At 45.9% G+C, this 14,618-nt stretch overlaps 1 protein-coding gene across 2 annotated transcripts in view; it reads left to right on the top strand.

Moving 5' to 3' along the window:
• Positions 1 to 14,618, top strand: part of ENTHD1 (ENTH domain containing 1) — a 120,186-nt gene that overhangs the window by 86,833 nt on the left and 18,735 nt on the right. The gene's annotated exons all lie outside the window — the stretch shown is intronic.

Raw genomic sequence — 14,618 nt, 5'->3', positions numbered from 1 at the left:
AGCCCCTCTCCTCCCTGAGCTGTGTCTGAGAAACTCCAGGACATAACAGTCCATTCTAATTATCAGTCTGATCCACAGATGTGGGTGAAAAGGCTCCTAGTGCCCATAAAGCACTCAGAGTAACAATGCGTTGGTGGGGTACAGGATAGCCTTTGTTCCACTCCACAGAAACACGTATGGGACTCACACTAGCCCATAAACAATGAATACAATTTTTCTCTCTGGTGAGTAGTAGTCTTTTCCCCCAGGGTCCTAAAATCCTCCTCACTCATAGCAATACCTTGTGGTTTAGTCTCCCCTCAGAAAGTCAACAAATAAGGTTGTTAAGTGGCAACCCCCTAACATACCAGTGAGCCCCTTTTCTACCCCACAAACTGATACAATCATCCAGCCTTAGTGTTAGCCTGTGGTTCGGACTCCCCTGGAGGAAAACACTTTGAGGTTGCTAGCCAGTCCACCAGACCTCCCCCCTCCATATTGTGGTGAGAACCAGTTTCAGAAGCCAGAAGCCTCACAGGGATCCACCTTTATGATGGAATGCTGAGGGACTTAGCCTCTGTCCAGAGGAAAATGGCCTTGGCTAGGGCTGCAGGAGAAACAACCTTTCTTTTCATCAGACCTACACTACCCAAATACCTTAAGGTAACTGATGGTGGCAAGCAGAGGCCCCGGCTTATTGCAATTCTTCCTCCTCTTCTCCCTCTTCCTTGAGGCCCATCCTCTAGAAGGCACTGAAGGGCACGGGCCATACCTTCCACAGGGGGCTATGATCCCCAGTCTCAAAGGTCCACCTCCCCCTGTGAGCTCATCAAGCTGCCTGTGGATCATGGCAGTGTCCTGATCCACCCCCTCTGTGTGGTTTCTAGATGTCAGAAATCCATTCCTGCTAGCCTGACCATCCTGTAGAGATTTGGTGTCGGCCCAGGGGCCAAGATGGGAGGGTTTTTGTTATAAATAAGGTGTTATAGGCTGGAGTGTCCCAAGGGTACAGAAGCAATACCTTAGTGGTAAATTAAAAGGGTCCCTGCTGTATGTGGTCTTGAGATGAAGTGGAAAGAAGAGTTAAAGTGATGGGGTCATAGAAATGGGAAGATCCTCGCAGGAAAAATAAGAGCTGGTGGGGAGGAGGTGGAAGAGGGCACTGAAGAGGGAATTCTCAGCATCTTGCATGTCCCAAATCATTTGCTTTGTGTAACAGAATTTTGTGTGAAAGTCCCACATCTGGACAGTGTCCACAATGATCTAGAAGGCTGGGATCAGCTGACCAAACCCTTTGAATCAATGCCTGTTCCCTGGAGCCTTGGCCATCTTCTATCCCTGCTCCCAAATGATAAATTGGGCCTCAGTGAACGAGCCCCTCTGCAGCACCAGGATGCGAACACGCATGCAAATTACGACAACTCTCTGAAATAAGAATATTTTACTAAAACTTTTTAAAGGGAAAAAAAAAGAATGTTAACATCCTGTTTATTAACCACACACTGCTCTAGAAACCAGGCTTACTTTCTAAGTAATAGGCAAAATATAAGGAGAACATAGCTCTCCTTTGTAAGCAAAAAAAAATGACTCCAAATAGTCTGCTGCATCTAAGATGCAGAAATTACAGTCAAACTGCAGCTGAAGCCTCAGAAAGTAGGGCTGGGGAAAGGGGAGGACAAAGATTTTATTTGAAAGTCTATGATATTTACTCATGAAGGGAGATGAATAAGACAAGCAAAGTGTTCTTTAAGTGCCTGAAATACAGTCCTCCCATTTCTTTAATTTAAAAAAAAACAAAGAAATCTAATTTCTTTTTCTGAACTTCTCATCCTGGTTGGTGGTTGTTCGTGTGCAGAGCAGTGCAGAGATTTGAGCAGCCTCATTATCAGAAGGGGGAAAAAAACCCCAAAACCACAGGCTACAAAACCTTAAATATGGCTCATCTTCCAACCTGCAGAAGTTCTGGGAGGATATGGGCAGTTCCATGTATTCCCTCGATGCTGATTAGAGCCAGAGATGTTTCTTGAGGCTGTCTCTGTTTCCCTGAAGCCAGCAGATTGCTCACAAAATGCTAATCACGGCACTTGACTAGCTCTTCTGCGGATTGTGACGTTCCACACAACAGATTGTGGACACAGAAAATGGACAAAACAGGCAGGGCGGCATTTGACCTGATTTGGGGGAAGATGTTTCAGCCCATAAAAATATCCACTTTCTTCCTATTTAATGATTTTGCAGCCTTTTTTTCACTTTTTGCAAAACCAGTCACAGCTCTCACAGTTACCCTGTGGAAATGCCTCAGTTTTGCAGCTGCTGGTTCGACATGGAACATGGGCCCCAAGAAGGGGGATGCCCAGGGTCACAAGAAGAATTACAGATCTCTCTTTAACAGCTTTGTTCTGGCTCACCACCAGGCTGAAATGTTTGGAGCAAATATATTAAGGAAAATGCTGCCCTGCATCAGTGTGGGCATTTGTTTCACTTAGTTTAGAACAGGGCCTCATGGATAGAAAGCTGCCAGATACATTCATAATAGTCCTGTCCTACCATTGTCTTGAACAACAATTAATAATGCAATTCTGGAAACACTTATCAAACATCTCTTCTGTGCAAGGCGGTGTGCTCCGAGAGAGGGAGGTGAAAAAAGATACAGACCCTGTCCAAGAGGAGCTTGTAGTTTCACGGTGGGGGGGAGGAGATGAATTATGGCCTGTATACAAATACAGTATGGTACACATTGTGTCTGTGATGTGGGCAAAGGAGATCCAAGCACTAGGAGAAATGTGGGGAGGGGGAGCCCACTTTCCTCTAGGGTAGGGATGGGCTAGGGAAGGCTTCCTGGGAGAGGAGGCATCCTAAGCTGGGCCTTGAAGGAAAGGGGAGAGATTTCAGCAGATGCAGAGGGAGGAGAGCTAAGTTCCAAGTACGGGGAACTGTGTGGGCAACACCACAGAGGGAGGAGAATGTAGTGGGAGAGAGGAAGCTGGAGAGTGGTCCAGTTTGGCTGAGCTGGGTGTCTTGGAGCCAGATTGGAGATGGCCTTACAGGCCAGAATGCGGAGTTCCAGCTTTATTCGGTAGGCAGTGGGGACTTACCGAAGGTTGTGGTTTTTTTTTAAGGCAATTGGGGTTAAGTGACTTGCCCAGGGTCACATAGCTAGTAAGTGTCAAGTGTTTGGCCTGAGGCTGGATGTGAACTCAGGTCCTCCTGACTCCAGGGCCGGTGCTGTATCCACTGAGCCACCTGGCTGCCCCCTCACTGAAGGTTTTGAATAGAGGACTGGCCTACTTGCTGTGCTCCACATGTGAATGAATGAATCACTGGAAAAGCATTTATTCCGGGCTTACTGCAGGCCAGGCACTGTACTAAGCCCGGAACGGTCCTTGCCCTCCAGGAGCTTACATTCCAACAGATAAAGACAACCTCTGTTAGGGAGCTGTGTGCTTACCATGGCTTAGAGACGACTGGGGAGACAGCAGGCAGGCAGGCCAGCCGGGCAGCTTCAGAAGCTTCAGGCTGAATTTTATTACATGTTTTAAAAGAAAAGCAATCTGTCCGTAAGAGAGACACGCAGTCTGATGTGTACAATCCCAATGCCTGTTCTGGGTGGTTCGTAAGTTCAGAATGAAAATTCAGACTCAGCAGAGGAGATTGCTGGGAAAGGAGACTTGGGCCTGGGCAAGACAAAGGGAAAGAGCCCCAGTTTCGTTCCCCCTTCCATCCCTTTGTCCAGACTCTCCCCTGCCTGGAATGTGCTCCCCCCTCCCTCTCCCTGCTTGAACCTCAATCTTCCTGCAGGGCTTGGCCCACACTTGCCCTGCCTATGGGAGGGGCTTTTCTTGATTTCCCTTTCTGGGTCTTTCCCCTCCCCCACCAGGTGAGGAATGAGAGGAGGAAGCATGCTGGGCACTGACAGGGGTGTGCTGGCACCAGTGCCATGGTGGGAGCTGATTGTTTAATTTTCAGCGTGAGCATTTCCACCTCAGAAATGGCACATGCTCTCTATCGGGCTTGAATTATTGTTAGTTGATTGTTTAGATTTGAGAAAGCCATGGACAAAATGTTGATAGAGCAGAAGGAACTTAAAAGTGGGGTCTGTGTATTTTTTCATAGAACTAATTGTTAAATATTTACCAGCACACCCCTGACTGAAGACCCGAGTTCAAATTTTGTCTCAGTTGCTTTCTAGCTGTGTGAGCCTGGGCAAGTCATTCAACCTCCCTGTGACTCAGTTTCCTCATATCTAAAATGAGGGAATTGGGGTCACAGGCCTCTAAGGTTGCTTCCAGATCTAAAAGAGCACCTTCTCCTGACATTACTTTGTCTAGCCTTAGGATTTCTTTCTCTGTGTACTTGTACCCTCCCTCCAGTAGAAAGTCAGCTCCACAGGACATGGCCTATTTCCTGCATATAGTTCTATCCTTGACAACCAGCCCAGTGCCCTCTATTGCAAAGGCACTTAATAAATGCTTACTGAATAGAGTTGAATGAAATTGAAGTATAGTGGTATAGCAGCAAGGTGACATGGGCAATGATATGTAGGATAGCGCTTACACAAGGGAGGCGGGAAGATCTGGAGATGATGACGAGTAGATGGGAGAGCAGAAGGAAGGGCCTGGGTTAGAGAGATTGCCGAAGGAGTGGGGGAGAGGAGGAGGCCACAGGGCAGAGAGATTTTGGAAGTGAAAATGACAGGAATTGGCACCTGACCAGGCAGGAGACAGAGAAGAGTCCAAGACTGACTCCAAGTGCAGCTTGGGATCCTGGACAGATGGTGCTGCCATTCATAGAGACACAAGTTGGGGGAAAGGGACAGATCTGGGGATCAAGGGAATCCTAGCTTTTTAGAAATCCAGTTTTTCACTTGATATCATGCAGCACCCTCAACAGAAAGCTCAAGCCTGCAGGTACTTTTCATGGCGAAGCATGCCGTGGCTAGAAACAGCAGCGTCGTACTCTCCATAAGCCAAGGAGAAGCCCCCTGGGGCCCTGGCCCAGAGCAGCCCAGCCTACATTCTGGGACCTCAGGACTGCTTCTGACTTCTCTGAGCTTCTGAGCCACCTGGCCTGACACCATCCCCGGCCTTGGAGAATGCAAATTCCATGGACTCCTGACAAGGCGGATGGCCGCTCAAGGCAGCGAAGAGAGGACCATTTGGTTCAGAATCCTGCCCCTGACTATGGCTTAGTTTGATGGGGGAAATTCTCTTCTGTCTCTGTTTCTCTGGGCTGCTTCAACCACCAGCCAGTTCCCCACAGAATATGTATTCCCAGGGTGGCCCAAATGACCCCATCATCACTTCAGGTTCCGGGAATGGCCCCAATTGTCATAAACACTTTGGCCATTAGGCATCTAATGATCTCGCTGCTTTCCCGGAGTGCGGTGACTGGCCCTATGCCTAGACATTCTGGCAGCTATCAGATTGGGTTTAGATTCTGGCCGAAAAAAAGGGGAATTATTGGTATGGAAATGACCTACCTGGTTTTCAGCAATATTTATTATTGGGCAAAATTATTTATTATTGGTTGAGCACTTAGCGTTATAAAAGATGTTACTTAGCAATGAAGATTTTACACTTATTAATTCCCTCCATTTATAATGACATTTATAACTTAACCTATATTAATATTTTATTAATTGTATTGTGTGATATATTTATAATTTACTCATGTTAATTTATAATTGTTTATAATTATATCACCTCCATGATCCATTTATAAAAAAAAAGAAAAAAACTGAGCTATCTTACTAGAGATTGAAAAAAGAAGCACCTCTATTTCTTTGGGAAAATTAAATCATTATTCCAGCTTTACTTGGCTCAAAATAGGTGATTATATCCACATGCCCTGTCTCATGAGCTGATTTGAAATATTATTTTCTTATCATTGTGTTTATAGGCAATAAAGTTCAGCACTTCATGAGATGCATGATTTCATTTCACAGTCATCATCTTTGGCATCAGAGTAGTCACAGCACTCATGTTTATGGAGTGCTTTAAGGCTTAGGAAGCACAGATAATTCACTTCCTCCACGGAAAGCTGTTGCAATAAGACGCTTTCATAAGTTCTGAAGATTCACCTAAGAGCCAGTGATGAGGCTTCAAACTTACCCAGGCTGGTCCACGAACAAGAGGCCCACAGCCTTTCCAGTTTGGTATGGCCTGTTGGAGCTTGCACCCTACCAATACAAGTCAGTCAAGCAGTGAGTGCTTACTAAGCACCTGGTATGTGCCAGGCACTGTGCTAAATGCTGCAGGCCCCAGGGTCGCTCCGAGGCTCTATACAGCATCAGAGTTAGACTTCAGTGGAGGGAAAACAATACATGCTACCAGTAACATTGAATTGTTTGTCCAAATGAAGTTTTCTCCAGTTCCAGCGGGCCTGTGATTTCATCAGAACAGAGAGCTCCTGTGAGGAACATTCTGTGCCAACACAGTTTGGCACCTGCTCCTAGTCTGAGAAAACTGCCTGGGATCTGAGAGCCAGTGTGTGTTGAAGGCAGGACTTGAATCCAGGTCTTCCAAATTCCCAGACCAGCTCTCTAGCCTCAATGCCACCTTCTCTCTCTTCCCAAGATATGGACAGGAAATATATCAAAAGGAAAATACGTCTTACTTATTATAGTTTTTTTTTCTATCATATACTTGTAACCAAAAATATTTAAAAGATTTGTTTTAAGTATATTCTGTACTTTCCATCTACTCTGGTTTATATCCACAAATTTATATATATGTCACAATGTAACACCCTGTCACAATGTAAGCTCCATGAGGACAGGGACTATTTTTGCTTTTTCCTTATGTTCCTAGGACTTAGCATGGACTTAATAAACGCTTGCTGGTTGATTGGTATAATTTAACAGAAATGGTTAATGTCTATTTTAAATTAATACATTAAATATATAAATTACAGTTAGGTCCTGATTATTTAAAATAATGACTCCCCATGGAGTGGTTGCATTATTTGAACCTGCACCATTCAAAGTTATAATATATGTACAGATCAGTTCTAGTCCTGTGGAAATACGCAATGAAAATTTGAATAAGGAGATCACTTCCAATGGTTCATTATTTGCACTAACGGTAATGAGCACCTTAAATCTCTTTGCTACATTTCTTTGCCTCCAACAAAAACCTGTTCTGTATACACTTGGTCTAGCTTAACTGCTCTTCCCATCTTTGCTTTATTTGGGGCTATTTCTACTTCTTCCTGGAACACGTTAGAATATGTGATGTTAGAAGCCAAATCTGGTGAATACGGTGTAATTGAGGAAGAAGAAGAGTTTTTAATGGAAAGCATGACAGATCTTTTCCATTTTTTATTTGCTTATTGTCCTGTTTTCATCTTTAAATACCTTTCAGCCTAATCGAGTCTGTTGACAAGCTTTTTCTCAACTTTTATTTCCTCTACTGTTTCTTCCTATTTCATGAGGCAACGGCATGCATAATCTTTCCCTATCCTGCACTGTGAAATTTTACAAATGAGTTTACATTCCAAATTAGTATTGCCCTTGGCTGCTATATCTGTCTACTTGGCAAGAGGATCAAGGATTTGCTGGCTGAGGTGGTTTCTGGGTTCTTTTGGTCTCCTCACTGTAGCAATTGTTTTAAATTGTTTCAACTGTTCTTTTATTCATTCTTCTCCCCTTTTTGGAGGAGGCGGGAAGGCATCAATAACTTGTTTACACTGGCCAGATTGGAGTTGTTTCAGCTTTGTATTTTTGTTCTTTTTCCTAATTGATATTGATTTTGCTCTAACAACTCGATTGTCTGCTTGTACACAGACAAATGATTTGGAAATGCCTACCACATCCACAACCAGCCATTACCTGTCAGAATAGACAGCTTCATTTTTTGGTAACGCTTTCTGGGGCATGCCCAGGGCCTTCTGACTTTCTTCAAGAAACCGTTCCTAGTCTATAGACGCGAGGCTTCTGAGCCTGCCAGCGCTGAGCCGCAGACATTGACTATGTTACTAGTCTACAGTTGTGGGCTGACGAGCATATTGGATTCAAACGGAAAAGATTTTAAAGGCCAACCTGACAATCTGGTAGCCAGGAATGTAAAGAGCAATCAAAGTATTGGGGCCTGAGGGCAGTAGGAAGGGAGAGGAGAGAGTGGATTCCAGTGGCGAGTTTTGTTAGAGCTTGGCCACGGATTTGATATAGGGGATGAGAAAGAAGGAAGAGTCAGAGATTCCTGTTAGGGTTCAAGCGGGGTGAGTGGGACAGCAGAAATAGGGAGAACATTTGAGGAAGAAGATACTTAGTTCAGTTGAGGACAGTCATTTGTTCATTCAAAAAACATGGAGGTGCCTAATGATTCCGTGGTGCCGGGAACAGAGAACTGAATGTCCCAGCAGCCTCTGCCCTCAAGGAGAAACAACACAGGCATGGACAAAGAAGCACAGACTTCAGCCAGAGGAATTTCTGGAGGTGCGAGGGATCCAGGAGACCTAGGACAGGGGCCCTGGCAGGAGGGGCCCCTGGAGCTGAGCTGTAAAGGAGAAGAGGGATTCTATAAAGTGGAAGTGGTCAGGGAGTGCATTCCAGTCCCGATTAGGGGCCAAAAGCCTGGGGAGGTAATCTGGGGCCAGATGGTGAGGGCCTTGTCTCCATAGAAATTTTGAGAGACAGAGTTCCAAGCACAATCAATTTATTAGTTGGGCTAGCAGTAACCAATAAATCAGGTAATGGCCTCGCTTGGGCCTTTAAAACCTAGGTGTGTCTTCCTTCTGATTGGCCTGACACTGCTCGGGACCTCTCCTGGCAAAGGCGAGGTAATCCCAGTTGGGAGATACTTTCGCGAAGACAGGGGTTAAAAGTTCTCAGCTCCTCCCTATTATTCATTGTTGGGGGTGGAGGCAAGACTAATGAGGGTAGGATTAGTCTGCAGCTGGGGAAAGTGGGAAGGCCTTCAGATGTGGCTGATAATGCCTGCTCCAGCACTTGGGGAATGCTAATTGTTCTGTGAGATCCAGACAGAAGCCAGGGTCCCAACAGAGAGGGGCCCAGCCCAAGCTGGTTAAAGAGCAGATGCCTAATGGGCTAGGAGTGACCACCAGACTGGTCAGGCCTTTTAGGAATTATCTGCTCTTCAGAAGTGGGCTCCATCAGGATGAGCCAAAGGATGGAGCCCAGAGAGATATTAGTTATTAAATAACACAGCACAACATTAATCTTTCTCAGCCTCAGAAGCCAAATGAAAGAGTTTATATTTTGCTCTGGAGGTGAGGCAGCCCCCAGAGTGCCTTAGCCAGGAAGGTTATGCCGCCAGCCCCATGTGAGAGGATGCTCAATTTGGCAGCTTCCTGGATGGCGGGCCAGCTGATACTGGAACTCTGGGAAGAATCTGGGTCTGGAGATCCATAGAATTGAGAGCGATCTCAATGGAGAAAGAACTGAAACCGGCGGGATGAGGGAAGGGGGGAATTGGTAAGGGAGGGGGGACAGATTCTTGACAGGAAGGAAGAAGCTGAGAAGGTGTGGCCAGAGGGCAGGCACAGATGTCTTTGACTGCCATAGTTACAAGGTAGGCAGGTTCTCTTTCACACAGGCGTTTTTAAGCCAGTGAAAGATACATTTCAGCTTTTATCTCATGTCCTGCTTGCCAGCTCTGTGCTTTGTAATCTGTAATAGGATACTATTTATCTTACTCATAGAAGAACTGGTCACAGCAAGAGCTCCGCTGAAATGTAACACCTATTATTAGATTCACAATATGATGGCAGGTAAAATAGCACACCCTGATTATAGTACCTGAAACAAGGCAGTGGAAACATTACAAAGAAATGAAAAAGGTACCACCATATTATTTTCATACTTTATAAGCAAGTTTCTTTAATCAAATTCAAAACTAAACTTCTTTCCCAACTACCTTCGTCATGTCTCTTAATCAAGCATCTGTAAAATAAAGGGATCAGATTAGATATTCCCTAAGGTGCTTCCGTTTTTAAATTCTATTAGTGATCAATCAACCAGCCAGCATTTATTAAGCACCTACTATGTACAGTACTAGGCATTGTGCCAGGTATTGGGGATAAAAAGACAAAAGTGAAAAAAGTCTCTGCTCTCAAGGAAGTTACATTCTCATGTCTCTTGTATGCATCATTTTATTTACATGTGTTTATAAGAAAGTGGGCTTCTTGAGGGCAGAGACTGTTTTTGCCTTTCTTAGCATCTTAGCTCTTCCTACAATGCCTGACACACGCGAAGCATTTAATGCTTCTTTGTTCACCGATTGCTAAACGTCTAGACACGAGGACATACAAAAGAGGTCCAAGGTAATCTTAGTGGGGACACATTAGCCTATGAGGAAACCAAGAAGCCCATTGCACAGATGGTGGTTCTTGAGCTCAGTCTGGGAGGAAAACAGGGATTGCAGGATGTGGAGATGATGAAGGGGAGCATCCATGCATGGAGGACTGCCAGTGCAATGGCTGGGAGGTGGGAAGTGGAGCCAAGCAGGCCGGCGTGGTTGTACCACAGAGTGAGAAGACTGGGAAGGGAGGAAGGGACCAGCTTCTGAAGGGCTTTACATACAAGCAGAGAAGCTTGTATTGGATTGTAGAAATCGTAGGAAGCCAGTGGTGAGGGTAGGGAGGTCGAGGTCAGGCTTGGCTCTGGGCCTTCTTGGGACGACACCAACCCCAGGGACCAGATGATGAGGATGGTGGCTGCGGGAACGGAGACAAAGGGATGGGTACTAGAGATGCTGCTGAGATAGAAACGCAAGATCTGTCGGCTGCTTGGAGATGAGCGTGAGGGCTAGAAGGGGCAGTGGTGAATGAGAGTGAGGAGCTGAGGATGACCCTGAGGTTGTGATCCTGAAGGCTGACAGGGCAGGGCTGCCCTAGACAGTCAGAGGGAAACGCAGAAGGGGGTTGAGTTTGGGGGAAAGAGGATGAGTTCTGTTTGAGAGGCCAATGAGAAACCCGGTTTGAAATGTCCAATAGGCTGTTGGTGATGCAAGAGTGGTGCCCAGAAGAAAGACTAGGGCTGTCATAGGCATAAAGATGGCAGCTGAGCCCATGGGAGCTGAGGAGATCAACATGTGAGAGGAGCTAGATGGTAAAAAAGAAGGCCCAGAGCAGATGATTCCAGCACATACTTTCTTAGCAGTGTCTGTGCACTCCTTTTACTTAAATTCATTCAATATCTAACATTTAACAAACCTACTGTGTGCCAAGCCCCATGTCAGGTACTGAGGAAGAGACCAAGTTGAGACAAAGACACCAACCTTCTCTCCTCGTAGGACTTAGCATCTAGGTGGGTAGATGAGAAACTTAGGGAACTATAATATACATTATTTTGTGAGTCACCAAATTCAGTAAACATTCATTAAGTGGTATGGTGATGTGGCCAGGCACTGTGCTAAGCGCTGGAGATGCAAAGAGAGAAATGAAACAGCCCCTGCCCTCAAGGGGCTTCCATTCTACTGGCAAGTACTTTAGAAAGGTATAAATCATAGTGCTAAGTGAGCTCCTGGGGGAGGTAGTTGCTGAAAAGGGAGATTCCATAGAGAAATTGGCATATGAGCGAGAGGAGGAGAGGAAATTCTAGGAACGGAGAATAGTGGCTTGTGTAAAGGCACGACGTTAAGAAATTGCCAGATACGTCTACACTGTGGGGATAGGGTGAGGGTGTTAGCCCAATTTGGCCAGAGTACAGAGGACCTAGATGGGAGTCATTTGAAATAAGGCTGGAAAGGTAAGATGATGTCAGATTGTGGAGAGCCTTGAATGTCAGGAAAAGGGGTCTGGACACTACTCTGTAGGGCAATAGGAAAGGAAACATTAAACCTCAGTTATAACAGTAGCCTTTGGGTTTCCTCAGTTCTAAGATCTTCCTTCTTCAATTCTTCCTTGAAGAAAAAAGGACACAGGAATAGCCTTCCTCACTAACTGTGTTATCATGTCACTCCTCAGCATAAAAACCCCCAACTCTCCGGTGGCTCCTTCTTGCCTCTCCTCATAAATCCAAACTGCTCAGCCCCCAGCCGAAAGCCTCTGCCGCCTGGCTTCACGTTCCTCTCCAAACTGATCCGCTCTCCCCTTTGCTCAGCCTCTGGCCGGCCCAGCCAATCTGCTTGCCATTTTTTGTCCATGACCTCCCAAGTCCCCTCTCTGGGCCTTTGCTCACTCTCTTTCCTCACCTGAAATACCCTTTCTAGCAGGCTGTCACCGTGATTTCTGAGTCAGAAGTTTTAGGTAACTCAGCTCCTTCAGAGAGTCTTTCCATCCTATTGGGGTTGTTTGTTCCTTACTTCCATAGCGCCTGTGTATCCGATCTGTCCCGGAGGATCATGGGATACGTGGTATTTCCATCTCCAAAGCTTAACCGTAAGCTCTGCAAGGTCAGTGCCTGCATCCTTTATTGCTTGTAGACCTCGCCTCCTACAGTCGTCTCCTGAGGTCTCGATGTGCTGAGAAAACACCCCTGAGTTCCCAGCCTGAGGATGGACCGTAGCATCACAGACTCAGAGGCCGTCCTGTTCAGCCTCCTTCTTTTACAGCTACAGGAGCTGAGGCCCACAGTGGCACAGATCTGAAGTGGCCAAGCTGGGATTTGAACCCACAACTTCTAGCTCTCTGGAAGGCTGTGAATGGAGCAGACACTCCGGCAGGTCCTTCACAAGCTAGGGGGGCTCTGAGTAGGAGCCTGTCTGGACACTGTGTTTGACCGGTAATATGTACTGGCAGCCTTTCTCAAGGTCTTTCAGTGTTTTAGGGATGCTCTTGAAACACTCAGCCTGTCCACCTGCTGTCCTTTGCCCAGCCCCTCCCTGCTTATGCACGTCCTGGCCCCTCAGCAATGGTGTCCACACCACTTCTTTCATCCAATGTTCTATAGCCTGCATATAGTGACCAAGCATCTTTATGTTGAGATCTGGGCCACAGTAGATAGAGTGCTGGGCCTGGAGTCAGGCAGACCCGAGTTCAGATCTGGTCTCAGACACTTACTAGCTGTGTGACCCTGGGCAAATTTGTCTCTGTTTGCCTTAGTTTCCTCATCTGTAAAACGAGGTGATAAAAGCACCTCCTTCTCAGGGTTGTTGTGGTCAAATGAGACAATGACTGTAAAGTACTTAGCCCAGCACCTGGCATATAGTACATTCTAGATAAATGTTAGCTATCATTAACATCTATTATCTATGATAGGCCACCATGTCCAGTAGTGTTGCCAGGAAAATATTGGTATTGCTGAGTGTTTTCAGCGGGGACAAGTTTAAGGTTCCGGAAATGTCCCCAGAACAATCCTGCCCGCACTCTTCTTCTTCCATCTAGGGGCTGCCTCTTGGCTCACCTGCACCCAGTCTGGGCCCTATCTAGAGAAGCCTTACTTTCCCCTCATTATTCAGAATGAGGAAGTGGCATCCATCAATAAAAATCATTTGTTCAGCATTCACAAGGTGCCAAATGTTTGTAATGACGAGGCATCAATATGGAATGTGACGGACGTGGGCACACACCCAAAGGCATGATGACTTGGCTTCGGTGGTGAACAGTCCCAGTCCACTTGACTCTCGAATCTCACCCTTCGGAACTTCAGGAGCCCTGCCTTTGGCCATTTTCTTCTTTCTCCCCCATTATGGCTCCTAGCTTCTCTAACTCCACCTCTCAGAAACCCTTCTCTTTTCTTACCACAGTTGTAGGGAACTATTTGAATGACTTGGCATTTAGATTGATGGGAAGTGATGACAAGGGCAAATGATTCATATACAAATAGACATTCCTAGGCCAGACCCACCTTGAATTTCAGTTCTCTTACAGATGTGTGTCTAGTTAGAATAAATATCTTGTTTTCTCCTTTCCTCTGGAAAGTGAACTTTTCTTTTATCGAGTCTGATTATATACTGACCCATTCATTCCCCTTCCTATGCCTCTGATGGGCAAGTGTCTCCCTTCCTATCCTTCCATTTCTAGTGTTTATGTTACCAGTGATAAAAATGACACTCAGAGGTAGATCTCTCCCCCCTCCCTGACCTGCAGTGTCAGACTCAGTAAGGGCATACTGATTCCCACGGACGTCATGCTCTTTTGTGATAATTTGTGTGGGGAAAGATGACATCTGCCTGATAGTTTTTTAAATTTTGTTTTGTTTTTGTGGCATGTGGGGAGGGTTGTCTGTAGTCTGGAGTTTCTGTCTGCAGGTAGGGAAGTGTATGGTAGCTTGACAGGTGTCTTTCCTTCAATGGTCCTTTGCAGAGGAAGTAAATTGGTGAGGGACCAAGAATACAGTGGTTTTAAAGAGGTGGTGAAGAGAGAATGCTCAGGAGGCCAGTCATGTGATCTTGCCCTGCCTCATATCTGCAGGGAGAAAGTAAATAGCCAAATGACCTGTGCTTTCCCTCTAATGGCAGCCTGCTTGAGCCCAAGGTAAAAGCATTGATCTCACAAAAGTCCTCCAATCTGAGAGTCACAGTGGACCTCAGAGGCATCTAGTCTAGGGATTATTCACCCTTCTGTGTCATGGACCCCTTTGGGGCAGTCGGGTGAAGCTGAGGGAGCCCTTCTCAGAAGGCTTTTTAATGCATAAAATAAAGTACACAGGATGCAAAAGAAACATGCTATGTTCCTTTATTCATCACAGTATTTTTTTAAAAACCAAGTGGATGAACCCCAGGTGAAGAGCCCCTTGC

Source organism: Phascolarctos cinereus, unplaced genomic scaffold (assembly GCF_003287225.1).
Source record: "Phascolarctos cinereus isolate Bilbo 61053 unplaced genomic scaffold, phaCin_HiC Scaffold_1;HRSCAF=81, whole genome shotgun sequence".
Lineage (NCBI taxonomy): Eukaryota > Metazoa > Chordata > Mammalia > Diprotodontia > Phascolarctidae > Phascolarctos > Phascolarctos cinereus.
This window is presented reverse-complemented; position numbering and strand designations above follow the sequence as displayed.